At 30.6% G+C, this 18,707-nt stretch overlaps 2 long non-coding RNA genes across 2 annotated transcripts; both read left to right on the top strand.

Annotated features, from left to right (window-relative positions):
- The first annotated feature begins 7,171 nt into the window (after positions 1-7,171).
- Positions 7,172-8,997, top strand: LOC131653169 (uncharacterized). Its single transcript, XR_009298972.1, has 4 exons — positions 7,172-7,639; positions 8,099-8,204; positions 8,475-8,564; positions 8,860-8,997. It is a non-coding gene; the product is annotated as an uncharacterized LOC131653169 (long non-coding RNA).
- A 95-nt stretch (positions 8,998-9,092) lies between these two features.
- On the top strand, positions 9,093-10,501 carry LOC131653168 (uncharacterized). The gene is made up of 4 exons (XR_009298971.1): positions 9,093-9,145; positions 9,251-9,346; positions 9,707-9,881; positions 9,974-10,501. It is a non-coding gene; the product is annotated as an uncharacterized LOC131653168 (long non-coding RNA).
- The last annotated feature ends 8,206 nt before the right edge of the window (positions 10,502-18,707 follow it).

Raw genomic sequence — 18,707 nt, 5'->3', positions numbered from 1 at the left:
GATCTATTGTTCAAAACCCTAGCACATGTGTGGGTGGAGTGTACGAAAAACTTACCTGAGACATTAACAACCGTATTCGCAGCCTTTTCTCCGTCTTCTAGGGCTTCGATGCTCCTTTGCTTCGTCTTCGCAGGAACCTTCTTCGTCTTCGCAGCCTACGCCTTCGTCTTTGCACTGCCCAGATGAAGAAACTCCAAACACTGATGAACCCTAAAAATTTCAAGGGGCTTTTTGAAAACTATATATTCAATGGCCATAAAATTTAATCAAAATGCCATGTGTAAAAATAACTTTTAATACGTGGCAAATATTGGAAAAAAAACATAGAATCTTTCATGCCGCTAGGCAATTAGGGGGTTTGTTGATGGAATCTAAATAAGATCAGGGGGGATCAATAATTTTTTTTTACAGAGGCTAAAACTAAAACTCGCTAATATTACAGGGGGGTTTGAATATTTAACCCCATTGAATCTTTATTTCTACAAATAATCTTAATGTAAATTCAGAATCGGTATCAAAACAATAAACATTAAAGAAGCGAGTCTTCCACAAATATAAGATTTCATTAGTAACTACAACATATGAAAGACATTATATATCAAATCTTTAATTCAGCTAACATAAAGTCGATGTATTATGTGTATAGATAACATGTGAGATAAGATATTCCAGCATCAGACCTTAGTCTGCAAACCAAGACTTGTGAATGAATATGTGCATTTTGATGTTTGATTCTAGGAAGATTTGTTGTTGTATGTTTTAGCAAATATTATTGAGTAAGATTTGTGATCAATGTATTTTGATACACGATCCTCTATGTTTATACTTTTACATTTCCATGTTTTATTTTGGTTATTTTTCCCTTTTAATGTGTTTTTATAATTTAGTTTATTTTTATACTTATTTGATTTTCGTATTTTATTTTCAGCTTTGGCAGCTTTCGCGGAAACGATCATAACTGGAGTTCCAGGAATTCGATTGAGGCGTTCTAATAATCTCCAGAAAGCTAAGAGAGAAAGCTACGACTTTCGTGTTAGAGTCGAAGTCAGATTCGGAGCGCATAATTTACAAACTTTCGTTTTAAGTTGCAGCCTTAGTTTGTTTAAGTTTTGGTCAATTGTGGGTCGGGTTCTGGATGTTTTTGACCCAGTTGGGTTATTATGACCCGAATTTCCTTTTGTCTTCTCTTTAGTCTAAGTCTGGCCGGACAGCCTACTATTGACGTTTTGGACACTATTCACAAAATATTTTTCGAGAGCTTAGTACGAATGTCCATGGAGAACTAATATGTTGGTCGATCTACCGTGTTCAGGTTCTAATACTATGAGATTACTATAATTTTGCAATATAATTTCTATTCCTTCAATCCTACTTTGTGTTTATCATATGCTTAATCTGAGTATTCATAGAGTAGATTGTTTGGTTCAATTGATTTATGTTTTCCAATTTAATTGCGTTTTATCGTTGCTTAATCGTTAATCCGCTGTATGCTTAATCGAATGCTTAATTCGGCAAACGGGAAATATAATTCTGATAATGTTGTTGCGCTTGTTGATTGATGTTATAATCGAACAGGAATAGAATCTGCTTAGGATAGTGAAATTATAAATAATCGATGATTGGTAGGAACAGAATCGGTAGATTGGCTTATTTCAATAATCACTTAATTCATAATCACTTATTTTGTTTCATCGAAATCTAAAACAAAACCCCCCTAAATCGATTTACCTTTGGTTAATATTCAACGAGAATCCTTGTGAGACGATATTCGAGTTACCGTTATTGTTATTACAGTTTATAAAATTACTCATTTTTTATCCGTGCGCGACAGCGGATCAATTTTCTAAAAAGATTTTATTAATCCATAAGTTTGAAGAAGATTTAATTAGATACAAATTAATTCAAAAGATTCAGAGTTAGCTTAAATAAAAAGATTTGATTGGATTTTCATTGAAGAAAAGATTCAATTGGAAATGACTTAAAGATAGATTTAATTTAGATTTATCCATGATTGTGCTGAAGATTTAATTAAACAAATATTCCATTAAAATAATTAATGAGATTTATTTTAATTGCAAGATATGAATTTGCACTTAATGAGAAGATCTTCAACCCAAGATTTAGAAGTGAGGTTTAGTTTTAGCAAGATATTTATTTTGAATCCTTTATTTGAGAAGTTGGAATTGTGATTTATATCAAGTAAAAGTTTAGTTATTTCAGAATTCTGACACGAGGACGCATGTGGGACCAGATGTTCCAGCATGTGTGCAACATCTGGCCTTTGGAAGCACGCCATGATGGATGTTATTCTGAATTTAATTTTTTGTTGGGTTTTAATTAGATTTGTTGCAGATTTGTTGCTATCTTTTAGCAATGCATTTATCTAGATTTGTTTGATTAGATTGGACGTGATCAAATCAATTTAAATGGAGATTTTAATTTGAATCAAATCAAATCTTTTTTATGGTTGTTAAGGAAGATATCAAAACATAATCTCTTATATTTCTAGACAAGATCAAAGCTACTTGTGCCCATTGGAAAAATCCTAGAAGAAGCATTGCTATTTAAGAAGACTCAAACCTAACGTTTGATGTGCGCAAGTAATGAAAATTCCTTGTGTTAGGTTTATCTTTTGAGAATTTGTTTGTGTTGTTATTTGTGCTCCTCTTTATGCGCAAATGTTCATATCTAAAGGCTTAGAGATTGGTTTTTGAGTTGACTTGTAATACTTTGTCCCTAGATACTAATTTTATAAGCTTGAGAACAAAGTATTTGTGAGAGTTTTAGATTGTTTCATCTTATCAGTCATATTGTTATTGTCTAAACAATTGGGAGAGTGTTTTAGTGAAAGTGAGAGGGTTCTCAAATTTAGGGGAGTCTAGAACGAAGCTTCGCGGGTAGTATGAAGAAAGTGACCTTGAATTGTGAGAGTTCAGAGTAAGCCCATTAGACACTCTGACTATTGAGAATGAAATAATCATCTAGAGGGATCCTAAATAGAAATACATTAGGGGTAGAATTAAGAAGAGAGGCATTGAACAATGGGCTTGTTCATCTAAGACACTTTGTAATAATTCTATTAAAGACGTAGGTGACGTTGCATCGAACTGGGTTACCAATCCTTGGTGTTATTTATTACTTTAATTGTTATTTGTTATATGTCTTGCAAACTGGTTTTTTGTGGTATACAATGTCATAGACATTAGGTTCAACATTTGTCCCTACCTAAAAATAATTTCACTTGAAATGTTTCTTCAACCACCTTCCCCCTTTTTGAGTTCCTCTACTTCATCCTCATCTCATGAGCCTCTTATGATGCTTGAAGTTCGTCTAACGTCATCTCAGCTAAGTTCTTGGACTCTTCGATAGACATTACAATGTAATCAAATTTCAGAGTCAAAGATCTCAACAGTTTTTTAATCTTTTTCAAATCAATTATCAATTCACCAGACACATTCACCTTATTGGTGAGTAATACTAATCTTGAGATGAAATCAGCAACTGATTCATCTTCTTTAATATTTATTATCTTAAACTACTTTCTCAGTGTTTGCAACTTCACCCTCTTCAAATTTTCATCTCCATCATACAACTTCTTTAACATGTCTCACGCTTCCTTGGACATCTCTTCTTCAATAATCTTCTCAAACACATTAGGATCCACACATTGATGGATCAAGAAGAGAGCTTTTCCTTCTTTCTTTGTTTCTTGTGCTCAGCCTTCTGAACATCAGTTGCATTCACTTCCAGTGTAGGTACTCTATCACACATTATTTCAGCCACATCTTAAAACCTAAAGATGACATTCATTTGTGCAACCCACCTCTCATAGTTCTCACCTTTGAAAACTCGCAGATTTGCAAGAAATTATGTTGATATTGTGTTACCGTTTTCCTTTGTAAATTAACTAAATCATAACCCGGGCTCGTTGATACCAATTTGTTGGAACAATTAGGTTATTCAAGAAGAAGAAGAAGAAGGAGAAGAAGAACAAGTGGAAGAAAAGAGAGAGAGAGAGAGAGAGAGAGAGAGAGAGAGAGAGAGAGAGAGAGAGAGAGAGAGAGAGAGAGAGAGAGAGAGAGAGAGAGAGAGAGAGAGAGAGAGAGAGAGAGAGAGAGAGAGATGTGTGTATTGAAAAGTTAGGGTTTTTTTATTCACATCATCACATGCCTATTTATAGGAAAATAACATATTTGACTTATTACATGATGTATTCGATTTTGTCGAATACATGCTAACATATTTCGACAACAACAACTATGTGCTAGATTTGATTCAGTTGAATACAACTAACTCTTTTCAGTTAACTTCGACTTTGTCGAATACAACTAAGTTAGACTCTATCCAATACAAACTTGCATACTAAAACAATGAATTACTAGCTTCTAACAGGCCTAAAAATAACCATAAATAATTAATAAAAAATGCATACTAATAGACAATGAATACTAAGTAGCATTGTTATTCCTTCATATGTTTATCATGTTGTAAAAAATAATATCAAAACGTGAAAAATATGAAATCTATAAATAAACCTTATTTTAATAAAAAAAAATATAAATAAACCTTATTTCTTAAAATTTAACCCTGAATACGAGCCATAAATGCAAGAGGCTAATTAGAAATGAACATTAATGCTTGTATGAACTAATGACTTCTTTTCGTGAAAAACACTTGTATCACATGTTGAATTGTGCAAAGAGTAATGCTATGCTTACACCCCATATGCACACCAATACTTACACCAAACACTGTTCACCATATTTATACGGTGAACAGTGTTTTTTTAAATAAAATAATAATATTTATTTTTATTTTTAAAATTAAGGACGACACTGTTCATGTACGGACGTGCATTAACCAACTTCATTACTGCATTAACCAAGTTTTTACACTGCATTAACCAAGTTGATGACTGTTAAAAATTATTTTTAATATCTGGATATTGCATTAACCAACTTCATTACTGCATTAACTAAGTTTTTACATTGCATTAACCAAATTTGAGTAATGTTATTCTTACACTCATGAACAGTACTTTACAGTAGTTATCAAATTTGGTTAATACAATGTAAAAACTTGGTTAATGCAGTAATGAAGTTGGTTAATGCAATATCCAGGTATTAAAAATAATTTTTAGCAGTCATCAAACTTGGTTAATGCAGTGTAAAAACTTGGTTAATGCAGTAATGAAGTTGGTTAATGCACGTCCGTACATGAACAATGTCGTCCTTAATTTTAAAAATAAAAATAAAAATTATTATTTTATTTAAAAAAACACTGTTCACCGTATAAATACGGTGAACAGTGTTTGGTGTAAGTATTGGTGTACATATGGGGTGTAAGCATAGTATTACTCTTGTGGAAATCTAGATTAGTTGTGCTATTGAGATCGACAAAGCGATTGCATCTTGGAAAGCGTAAAATACTTGGATGTCATTTTGAGATGGTGCAATTGGTCATCAATTTTAATTAAAGATTGAAAGATATTATTTAGTGTCAAACAAAAGAGGAAGCGAGGGTATGAAACACCAAAAAGTGAGAAAAGAATTAGTGAAAACTCACGTGAGACGGTCAAAACTAGTAAATAAGAAATTGTTACAAATAGAAGAAAGAGTTAAATTTGTTTATAGTTCCTAAAAAAAAAAATCTTCCTATTAACATTCGTTAATAAGACTAACTTGTTATTTACACATGGCAATACCAACGTGACAAAGATATCGACATGAATGTCAAGTGGCATTGTTCCCGTTTTATATTATTTATATAAATTTAATTTATAGCAATGGATTTTTTGTTGCTAAATTCGTCGCTAACATGAACATAAATCGTAGCTAATCCCTAGCTAATTCAAATAGATCATTCTTATATCCTAGATTATGATTTTTTTTTCATGATTTTTTGTAAGAAATTTTTTACATTATAAGAATTCTATCACAAAAATTTAAAATTTTTTTGACTTGAGATGAATTAAATATGAATTTTTTAAGACCTGATTTTCTATGAAACGAAAATAAGGAAAATGTTGGCATATGATTGAAAATTAAATGTCAGCTTTATTAAACGACGTTAGTAGAAGAATCAAAAATTTAAATGAAAAAAATTTAAAAAATCATTCTTTAAAGAAATTTTTTTTAGAACTAAATGTGAAATTTCAAATATTTAAAAGGAGTACAAATATATTTAACCATAGAAGAAATTAAAACTTATTATTATTTTCTTATTTTTAAAAGTTGTTTTATAATTATTTTTTAAATAAAAAACTTTAAATTAAAAAATAAATTTATAAATTATAATATAAAAAGTAGAAGGGAATAAAAAAATTATTTGTTTGACATTTATTTTTCATAAAAAAATTAACTAATACACAGAAAATCAATTCAATATAATATTTTTTTTAAGTGTTATGATTTTTTGACTTTTTAAAAGATATCGTTATCTAATTTAACTTGATTTAGTCACAATTTTGTTATGGAAACTAAATTATTAAATGAGTTATTCAAATCACTCTAATGATTCTTTAAGTCGACCACTAACTTTGTAATTATATAAATTTAATATTAAGAAGAGAAAAGTGAAATTAGGAGAATAAATTTATAAGTTAGATTTTTCTTCAACTTTTTTAAATTATGTTTTTTTTTTCTTCTTTATTATAATATATAAAAAAAATTCTGTGTGTAATAATTATAATGTAATATGTGATTATAATTAAAAAAATATATAACTAGTTTCACTTTTTGAGATAAATTTAGCTTAATTTTTTTTAATAATTTGGCATATTATTATTTAAAAATTTATAAATTAAAATTAAAATAAATTATTAAAAAAAATTAGAGGGGAAAGTGCCGCAGAAAAGTTCATTATTGTTAAATATTTTAATACAATATTTGGAAAATAGACAATTTTCTTTAAATTAAGTCAAATTCAAAAGTGTTCTAAAAAATGTCTAAGCAAACGTTACCGAGTATTGCCAAAAAGAATATCTATAATATAAGAAAATTTACTGTTCTGAATTTCACTAAAATACCCTTTGATTATCTTAGTATAAGTTAATATTTTAGGGGCAAAAAAATGTCTTTCGTTGATTTCTTACAACCATATATATTTACTCAGTGGGCCAACATCAACATAAACCACGTTTAATATATATTTATTTCCTGCAAATCATTATTATTTACTTCTTGTCTTATCAATTTCCTTTTTGGCAGAGCTCTTTTCTCCTATTCACTCCAAATTTACTCCAAATTGTATCTAAATTGCCACACCTTTATCTTCTCTTCCCCCATATTTCTTGAAACCCTAATTTGTTCTGCCAAAAGTGTGCTCTTCTTCTGCAAACATGAACGATTTCACACTCTACCCTTTGTCTTTTCTTCCTTCACACACAATCATACCATCTCTCTCAACACGTTTTATATTTCTCATCTCTCTCTACAATTGCTTATCTTTTCCAACCAACAACAAATACATCTTCCAATAATCTCCAGCTTTGAAGTTCACTTTGGCAAGATCTTTTGAAAAATTGAAGGACATCAATGAAAGTAAGGAACTCTGGAAAGTTGTCGTCAGAATCCATCACAAATGTACAGTTTTATCAAAGACCAAAGAGCACTTCAAATTGTTTCTGATTGATAAAGAGGTTTGTTTGTTGTATTTCGGTTTTCCCTTTAATTTTAGGGTTTCGTTTCCTATGCTGTTGTTGGTGTTTGATTCGCAATTTTTATATTTAGGGTTGAGTTTTATTTCTGCCCCCCTCTCAATTTTGAATGCCTGTTCTTCTTCGATGGCTGTTTTTCTGTTTTCACTATCATTTGACGATATCGTTTCGTATTCTGACGTTGGTGTTTGATTTGCATTTTTGAGGCTTCATTCGTTTTTATAGATTTGAGGTTATCAATGGTGTTGGTGTTTTGATTCGCATTTCTGAGTTTAGGCCATAAATTTGTTTACAAATTGTTGTTTAAAATTTCAAGCAAACAAAAAATAGAGATATGTTTTTGGGTTGTTTATATCTTTTAGTCTAAATATTGAGTTTTGAATGTTCGGAATGTTTTTGCAGTTTGCATCATATATAAATGTTCTTCTATCTTTCTTACAGAGGTATTATGATGATTTTATGGTTATTCTGGAGCTATACTTTTGAAGCAACATCTAACTGCATTTGTTGAGATAGTAACTCCATCTCTGAAGTAGTATATATTAAGGTATCATGTTGTACTATGAAAGTATGGATTGTTTCTAATTTATAGTTTACTTGTCTCATTACACTACCGAAAAGTATAATGTCGTGTTTTTTAATGTTGGGTTTTTATGAAACATCTTATTTAAATTTTTTTCATCTAATACATGTTATTTCATTTACTCATGTTTCGTCTGGTGTTTTGAATTTACCTTTGAGACGTTCTTTGGTGAGGCCTCTTAACGCCGAGGTTTTTCATTGACTAATGATGTTTTTCATTTGTAAAAATTTACAGGTGTCAATGTTGGAAATATACAATGAAACGGTTCGAGATTTGTTGTCTACAACAAATAAATTTGCAGCAGACGCAACTTGAGGAGAAAAGGTACTCCTGGGATGCAATACACAATCAAACATGATGCCAATTGAAATACACATGAAACAATTTTGAGATTTGTTTACTATCTCAAAAATATATTTTTCTTTTTTTGGTGTTTTTATCTCAAAGTTTCTTTGTACATGTAGCACGTGCATTTGCTTTTGTTTATAGGACTCCTATCTATTCAAAGAAAACAATGTATTGAAAATTTGGTTTGTTTTTTTGTGTATCCTTTTTGTCAAAAAATTGATTATTCCTCACTCACCTTCTATTAAAATGATGATTTTGGTGAGAATGTTAGAGAAAGTGGAGGTGATTAACATGGAGAAAGTTATAGAAGAACTTGAATTCATGGCTAAGGAAGCAGAGAAGGTTCAGAGGGAAACACTGAGAAGAATTTTGGAGGATAATTCATCAGATGGATATTTGCAGAATTTGGGTCTTAATGGAAGAACTGGTCCTGAGAGTTTCAAGGCTTGTGTTTCACTTGCTACTCATAATGACTTGGAACCTTTTATTTAAAAGATTCTTGATGGTGATGATTATCCTATTCTCACTGGAAAATCCATTACTACTATGTCTTTAAGGTTTTTTTCTGATATACTTTTTGTTAATTTTGTTTTTCCTTCCATGTTGATTTTTGTCCATGAATTTGATTTTTTTTGGTTTTTTGATGAACTTTGTTTTTGCAGTTCTTGTACTACTCAGGGGAAGCCAAAGTATATATCATGGAATGATGAATTGTTTGAGTCCACAATGCAGATATATAAAATCTCTTTTAGGAACAGGTATTAATTTTCATTTCATTTCTAATATTTGTTGGTTGAATAGCTATTATGTTTAGGGACAAAATTATATATAAATTGAATACATAACTATCTCTATTTGTTGGTTAAATACAATTTTACGATTAGGTGTGTCGCTGTATCTAATATACGTTAGTGTCTGATACATGTAGATGTTTGACATCTATAGCACATGTGTCAGGAAATTTGTATAAGTGTCTCTAAATTGCAGGGATGGTTTTAGACATTCCCTTCTCTAATTTGGTCAATTTTTTAACTGATTACTAATTAATATGTCAGCACTCTAATAATATGCTCCCTTAACCACTCAGACTTGATAAATGTAGTTTGATATTTCTGTAGGTGACAAAAATGAGGAAAAGGAAAAAGAGATGAAGTAGGAATATATCGGGACAATTGATTGGATTAAGAAACGATTGGGAGACAAAGTTGCAAGTGTGCAGATTTCAAACCAATTGAGCTCTTTGTCTTGTGTCCTGGTGTCGGAAAATTTTGGTTGGTCTGCAAGTTTGGAAAGGTGTGTTTTACTCTATCGTACACATTTCATTATAATGGTTTTGAAAATGTAAGTAGCACTCTGCTGAATGTAAATCAAACTTGCTGCTCTAGGCTAATGAAGTCACAAACTATGGATGATGCCACTAGCTTGGAAATCATGAGAAGCAAAAGGGTGTTTGAGATCAACCCTGAACATCCAATTAACAAGAACTTGGATGTGTGAATCTATTTTTGTCACGTGTCCTAAGTCTAATGATATAATTATTCCTATAAATTAAATTGTCAGTGCTACATCACACTATGGTTTTGTTAAGATAAGTTGCACCCACACATGTGATGGTATATATTTGCTATCAAAGAAAAAAGTGGTGCAAAATTGGAACACATGCTATTAGGTTTTAGCAGTTTTTCAAATCAAAACAGACCCAAGAATTTCTTGTTTTCTCGATGGCCAGGATTTAGACCCAAGATCATGTTGTCAAGTTTATCGGTCTTTTTCTTTTTTTTCTTTCTCTAGATCTGTGAAACTTTTCCAGTACAATTGTTTTTACGTTATATACCATTTATAACTCATAAAGCCTATCAATTGTGCTTAAGTGAGCCTGGTTTATTGGTTAATGTGACATGCTTTCATTCTAATGGTTGGTTTTATGATTTTCATCAGATTAACTGTATTCCTATATTTCTAAATTTATAATTTTTAATAAGTATATTTTTAATAAGTATATTTTGTTGCAGATAGTAATCTTCATTAATAAACTTTATTTCTTAAAACCGAGAGGATTTTACCATGGTTCTCAACGAGTAGGACTTTAAATATCATTTAGATCTTAGAAATGGTTACATTGGGTGTAAATTGCAACTAGCTAATACAACTTTATTTATTTTTAATAATGGAGAATTAGAAGTTTGATCAAGTAAAAAAACTTTGGTGAAAAACATGCATTAGGAAAAGTAAAAGTTATATTATTTGTACTAAATACAATCGTTGTTACAATAATTATTATATTTTTTGTACACTTAAAAAAACAAAGTAAATCTCTTTAAAATAATCTATGAAATCAAATACGAAAAGAGTTGTTTTTTAATTATTTATGTGTAATATTTTTATTTTGAAATTATTTTTAATTTAAAAAATATTTTTTTTTAAAAATAAATGGAAACTTTATTTACGTATTATTGATGTAATTATTTAACTAATATATGTTACTAATGTAAATAAGAGAAATATATGATGTTAAATATTTTTATATACGAGAATAATACGGGAAAACATTTCACTAATACGAGAATGATATAATGTCAAATATTTTACTAATATTTTGGTATTATTTTTATATACGAAAAAAATATATTCTATTGATTCAAATATTTTTATAAATAATGTCAAAATAAGGGAAATCAATCTATGATTAACCCAAAAAAAAATTAAATAATATTATTTTTATATACAAGAAAAAAATACTACTAATTTATGTATTTTATAAATAATGTCAAAAGATAAGTATTCTTTTTACTATTTCCTTATTAATATATTTGTTGGAAACTAAACTTTGCTTTTTCAAAAACAAAAGTCAATGTCACAATTTTTTTTATATGTTTTGACTTCTTTTAATTTTTTTTTTTCTAATGATACATTTTAGTTGTTAAACAATTACTAAATATCATACAACTTTACTTTTAAAAACTGTTAATAATTTATTTTGAATAAAAATATTTCTGTATTTCAAATATTAATTATGTTCTGATTAATATATTTTTTACAAATAACAATTACTATCTTTAAAAATAACATACGTCCGACCAGAACCCGTGCGTATGCACGGGTTTGTTACTAGTTTATAGAAACCCTCTAAAACTGCTTCTGAGATTTTTAAAAAACGATATACTATGGCGCAAACAGTTTTGACAATCAACATAACATTTGGTTGATGTGCTTTTGTGCAACATTTGACACATGTTGATAAGAACATGTTGAAAGACAGAACAAGTGTTGAAATGAATGTTGCATTATTTGGTTTGTTCTATTCAACGTTTTTGCTTTGAGTTTGAGAAAATAATCTTATCCATATTAGACTCACTGCCACGTAATATTATTAGTTCCACATTCGCACAACTTGTGGATATAAAAAAAAGGACAAATGAAAAAAGAAAATTGAAAAGAGTATTGACACTTGAAAATTATTGATCTCAAATTATTTCAAGTTGAACTAGTATGTATTAAACTAAAAAGTACTTAAAAGAGAAAGAGATGTTGGGCCACAGTTCTTACTTTTCAATATAACAATAATAGATTCTGTTTATGATTTTACTTTCAAACAAATAAACAAAAACAAACACAAACACAAACACAATAGATACGACCGACTTGAGTGTATATAGCACTGAATTTTTGGGACATAATTATGGTTTGGTCCGTGTAAGATATATAGTAGTTTTTAAAACTTAGATTGTATTTGCTTCTACCTTATAAATTCTAAAGTGATGTTTATAATCAAAGCTGTTAAAATTGGTTAGTTCATATAAGTCGGCTCATCAAGTCCAAAAAATTATAGGGTTTGAGCTTTAAAATTAGAGTCAATATTTTTCAGAGTCTTTTTAGCTCAGCCCTAAAAATCTCACTATCTATTAGAGCTAGTCTATATGAACCGTGGGTAGTCCATTAGGCCCACATAATTATAAAATTTTAAAATATATAATATTTATATTGTTTACTTCAAAATATCATATTGATTTTTCTCTACTCACTAAATTTTATCTCTATCTTATTTCATCTTTCACTTTTAAATATAATACATTAATATAATCAACATTCTTAGATTGTATTGTATTAGTTTTCCGTTATTTTTAATATGCAAGTATTATTTTATACAATTTGGACATATATTGTAGTTAAAAACACATTATAGTATTTATAAGAAATAATATAGTAATTAAAAATGTTTTTAATTTTAGTTATAATAAATATTATGGAGTTTTTAATTAAAAAAGCCTGTTTAGGGCCGGGTAACCCGAAGCCCATTTACGGCCGAGTTCGGATAGTAATTCTCGAGCCCATATCAAATCGGACCTTTTTGTCCCAGCCCTAAAAAGCACAGGGCCTGCCCGTTTAGGGCCGGGTAGTCCATTTTGACAGCTCTATCTACAACCATTATAAATACATCAATGTTTTCTTTATTTTTAAAGAAAAATTAAATATATTAATAAAAAAAGATATATTACAATTGTTTCAATCTGAAACCTGTAAGTGATTTCCAAAATATTATCGGAAAGTTGAATTTATGTATAATACATATATATTGCTACTGAACATACATAGAATTAAATTATTTGGTAAAGGATGTTGGTTGGTACCTAAAGGTTGGTGGTTTGAAATTGGACACCTCCTATTCATTGTGCCATTGTCCTGGTGTTCAACGCCATTTGGTTTGCTCGCAATAGTTTGACTTTTAACTCTAAGATTATCTTGGCTGCCTCCTCCATAGTAGGGATTATTGCTACTTGCTCTTCTACTGGTGGTCAGTCTAAAGCTGGCTCCTTTCTTCCCCTTCTGGATTTCTCTGTTCTCAAACAGTTTCGGGTCCGCATTCAGCCTCCTGCTGCCTTTCAAATTGTTGAGGTTATTTGGAAGCCCCCGCCTTGGTCTTGGATCAAGATTAATTGCGATGGTGCCTCTCTTAATAATCCTGGTCCTTCAACTTGTGGCGGTATTTATAGAAATCATGATGGCGATTTCTTGGGTGCTTTTTCTTGTTTTCTTGGTTTCTCCAATTCTCTCATCGCCGAACTCTCCGGGACGATGTCTGCCATTGAGTTCGCCAATGAGAAGAATTGGAATCATATTTGGTTAGAATCTGACTCCATGGCGGTGGTGAAGGCTTTCTCACCCCCTTTTAAGGTTCCTTGGCAAGTCCGTAATAGATGGATTAATTGTGTTAATATTATCTCTCAGAAGTCTTTTGTGGTTTCTCATATTTACAGAGAAGGGAACACTTGTGCAGACTCCCTCGCTAACCATGGTCTTACTCTTCCTGACTCCATATTTTTTTATTCTATCCCGGTTTTCCTAAGAGCTGACTTTGTAAAGAATAGGCTGGGTTTGCCCTTCTTTAGATTTCCCAATGGTTGAGAGGGTTTTGGTTTTATGTCCCCCCTCTCTTTTTGTACCATCTTTTCTCTTTTATGATATATTGCCTTATTTAAAAAAAAATTGGACACCTCCTTAGCCAATTAAATCAACACGTTGATTGTTGAATATTCTGAACGTTAAACAATATAATGGTTCATTGTTCCGATACAAAATTTAATTCAAAGAGTGTTTCTCTTCACCAAGTGACATCATTTTTTCTATAAATAGAGACACTTAAGAAACAAAAAAAAACACACACAAAAATAGAAATATACTCACCCATTATCCACCATTTCAATTATTCTAAATCATTCTTTCACTTTATTAATGCACGAGTAAAGTGTAGAAAACAATTTTCTGTAAACTATTATCAAAAGTTACGTTTAGTTTGTTTGTGCAATTCACATTAAGGAAATCAAAGTATCTTGAAGGGAATTCACCGTTATTCTCAATTGCATCCAATATACTATAATTGGTGGGGACGAATTGTTCCTAAAGGTTAGTGTGAAATTCACACGCTTTGAGTTTTTCAAGTACAGTCTTCATCAACATCTTCTTGGTTTAAGGGCTGCCATATATCCACCAACAACCACAGAGATCCAACAATCTTTAGGAATAATTCTTTACTTAATCAAAGGCGGCATCACTCAAAGAAATGACATCTAATTTTGTAAAATTGGAAAAGTTTGATGGATGCAATTTTATCCGTTGACAGAAAAAGAAAAAGAAATTCTTACAAACTTTGAAAGTCGAATATGTTCTGAATACAACAAGACCAGTAGAAAGGAAAGAAGAATCAATTGCTGAAACAAGATAAAGGAAAAAATGGGACAATGATGATTACATTTGCATGGGCCATATTCTCAACGGTATGTCATATTCCTTGTTCGATATCTATCAAAGCAGTCAATCCGCAAAAGATCTTTGGAATAAACTAGAGTCAAGCTACATGCAAGAAGATGCTACAAGTAAGAAATTTATTGTTTCCCATTTCAATAATTATAAAATGGTCGAGAATAGACTAGTTATGGAACAATTTTATGAAATTGAACGTATTCTTAATAATTACAAACAACACAAAATGCACATGGATGAAACCATCATTGTGTCTTCCATAATAGACAAACTCCCACCTTCATGGAAAGATATAAAAAGGACCCTCAAACATTAAAAGGAGGATATATCTCTTGAGCAATTGGGTGATCACCTTCGATTAGAAGAAGCGTATCGTAAAGAAGAAGATACTACAGACCAGTTTACTCATAAGAAAATACATGTTGAGGAAGATGGAAAATCTAAAAGATCTCACGATAATATGGAAATAGATGGTGAAGATATTCATGACAACAATGGAAATGTACAAAGGAAAAGAAAGAAAGGAAGTTGCTTCCATTGTGGCAAACCAGGACATTTCAAAAGTGAATGTAGGTTCTTGAAAAAGATGAACCAAGAGAAAAACTCAATTGCACGAAAGGATGATCTTGTTGCATAGAAGTAACTTCTAGAAATTACTCACTTTTAAGAATGTGTATTCGATGTAGTAAAAGGTTGTAATGAAAGTTTGTGTTGTATGTAATAAAAGTGTGATTTTATTTGGTTTGTATAACTTTCTTGTGTGGTATATTTATATGAGAATGAGATCTGTTTTTATTTACAAAGAATTGAATATGAAATTTGGTTGTTGATATTTTTATAAATATTTATCATGAAGTGTTTAATTTTCCTTTAATGAATTTGGTTACATAAATAAGTATACATATAATGAGGTTTAATATGTCTTGAACTAATGTGATTTGACTTAACTTTAAAAAATGGAAAATATTGTTCTCTTTATTTTATTAAATCCATTTAATTGTTATGGATTAAAATTTAATCTTATTTAAAGTATAATGATTGGCAGTTGTATAACAAGTTTCAAGTATATACATGCATATTTTGTATGTCATGTAAATGATAAAAGTCTATTTAAGATAATTAAATTAATCTAAATATTTAAATTTAATTTCGATATGTGTTCATGATTTACATGATTGAGTATATGATAAAATGTTGAATATTATGTGTTTACTGTTTTAAATATATGATAAAATATATGATCATTATTGTTTTAAATATAAAAATTTGATAATCATGTTTATTGTGGTTGTTTTACATGTTCATTGTATTAACTCAAATATGTAGTGTGCTTATTGAAATAAAAGTGAAACTTTAAATCATATTTTTTGTTATTAAATGGAATTAATAACAAACGTTGAATGATTTAAAATGTTTGTACGAAATACAAAGTAATTCAATGACTACATTGTCATGATTGTGTGATAGTTTATTAAACTATTAAAAATATATAAATAAAAGATATATTTGTGTATGTGTTTGATTATTCAAAATTAATAAAATAGAAATATCTTGCAATTATTTGACGAAATAGTTGACAAGGATACGATGTTGAAGACATCGTGTAGGGATGTGATACAAGCCCATATCTTATTAATCACTCATGATGGAAACTCAACTCACACTCGTCTAACATCAAGTCTTGTGTTCAATGATTAAAGTACATTATTAGAGTGATTGAAGTACTTGACAAAAGATACATCTCAAGCGTTAAAAGTACTTGGACCATAAGAATAAATGTGGTAAGATGAGGATTTCCCCTTCATAGACATATATCATATGTTTGATGGAATGTTTAATTATGGGTGAATTTCTGATATAGTCTACCTATACGAGAATGAAATGGGGCCGCTTCATAGAGTTAAAGGGCTTTACTCTTAAATTCTCATGAAAAGGATATGTGACACAAGGCCGTATTAAATGTGTTAATTTTATAATTATTTTGATAGTATCGATATTTCATGTGTGAATTATGTACGCTTGTTCTAATGAATAATTAGTTCAAAGTTTGTCTACCAATCTATTTGGGGATGAGTGAAAACTTAATTTACTAAGTAATGGTTCAAATTGTAAGATACATATGGTGGGGAATTATAAGTGATTAATTATATTTTGAAAATGGTGGGGAATTGTAAGTGATTTCCAAAATATTATTGGAAAGTTGAATTTATGTATAATACATATATAAAGGTTGGCGGCTCGAAACTTACGGACACTTGGTTTGAACACGCGACTTTTGGGTGAATGGGCGCCTCCTTAGCCAACTGAACCAACACGTTGATTGTTGAATATTCTGAACGTTAAACAATATAATGGTTCATTGTTCAGATGCAAAATTTAATTCAAAGAGTGTTTCTCTTCACCAAGTGACATCATTTTCTCTATAAATAGAGACAATTGAGAAACAGAAAAAACACACAAAAATAGAAATATACTCACCCATTATTCACCATTTCAATTATTCTAAATCATTTTTTCACTTTATTAATGCATGAGTAAAGTGTAGAAAACAATTTTCTGTAAACTATTATCAAAAGATACGTTTAGTTTGTTTGTGCAATTCACATTAAGGAATTCAAAGTATCCTGAAGGGAATTCACCATTATTCTCAATTGCATCCAATATACTATAATTGGTGGGGGCGAATTGTTCCTAAATGTTAGTGTGAAATTCACACACTTTGAGTTTTTCAAGTACAGTCTTCAACAACATCTTCTTGGTTCAAGGGCTGCCACATATCCACCAACAACCACAGAGATACAACAAAACCAGAATTAATGTATATCGATGGTGAATGATCATGAACCGGTGGTGTTGATCTTTGATACAACGACGCGGAGTAGACATGCAATGTTAGCACTCAAACATGCAAGTTAATTCAGAATTCAAAATGAGCGTAATAAAAAGTGGAGATCAGAATATTGTACATTGAATTTTATGTGTGATGACTTTTATACATTGGGTCGATTGAGTGGTGTAACACGGTGAACCGACTTTTATATTGAAAATGTCGCGGTGAAGCAAGAGTCGCCACCGACTTTTATTTTATCCAATTGGAAAGGCAAAAAGAACAGGAAAGACCTTTGAAAGATTTTGAGTTCGGGGGGTAGGTTATACAAAGGGAAGGTGTAAGGCACCCTTTGCATCCATGGTTATCCATGGGCTCTTAATTACTTATCTCACTTGTTTGTTTGAATTGTTTGAAAAGTGTCGTGTGTGAATAGTAAAAAGATTTCGTTAAGGACTTTAGCTTGTAAGTAAGCGTAGCCTTGTTTGAAAGTATTTGAAAAGGAGGTGTGAAAAGCATTTTGAAAGTTTGATTTGAATATGAGCAAGCAATTAAGAACTACCTACCCTAAGTTTGTCTTTCGTGTTCTTTAAGTCTTTCGGGCGAAAGGGTCTATCCATACCACGAGAGGGCAGGAAGCCTTTCAATTGGATGTGCGGGTCATCGAAGGGTCATCGAGAGGTATCGTTTGCCACAAGACTGTCCCTACCATAAAGAGGGCAGGTAGTCTAAGGGAAGGATATAATAGTCATTTAGGCAACAGTAAGGATACCTTAGCAATCGAAGGGACTGTCACCATTTAATCGAGGGACGAGATCACATTTTATCGTAGGCAACTCGAAAGGGACTATGATCTTTTATCGGAGGGACGTGGTGATTTTGAATCGAAGGCAGCAAGCTAAGGTATCCCTATATTCGAAGGGACTTGACTATTTGATCGAAATCGAAGGCAACAGGCAACCAGAGGGCGTTACCCTAGAGGTGGGTGTGTGTAGCAATCACGTGGGTTAGATTCAGTTATGTTATCTTGTATT

This window comes from Vicia villosa, linkage group LG2, assembly GCF_029867415.1.
Source record: "Vicia villosa cultivar HV-30 ecotype Madison, WI linkage group LG2, Vvil1.0, whole genome shotgun sequence".
In the NCBI taxonomy this organism is placed as follows: domain Eukaryota; kingdom Viridiplantae; phylum Streptophyta; class Magnoliopsida; order Fabales; family Fabaceae; genus Vicia; species Vicia villosa.
The sequence above is the reverse complement of the archived record's forward strand: the minus strand, read 5'-3'. Positions and strand labels throughout refer to the sequence as shown.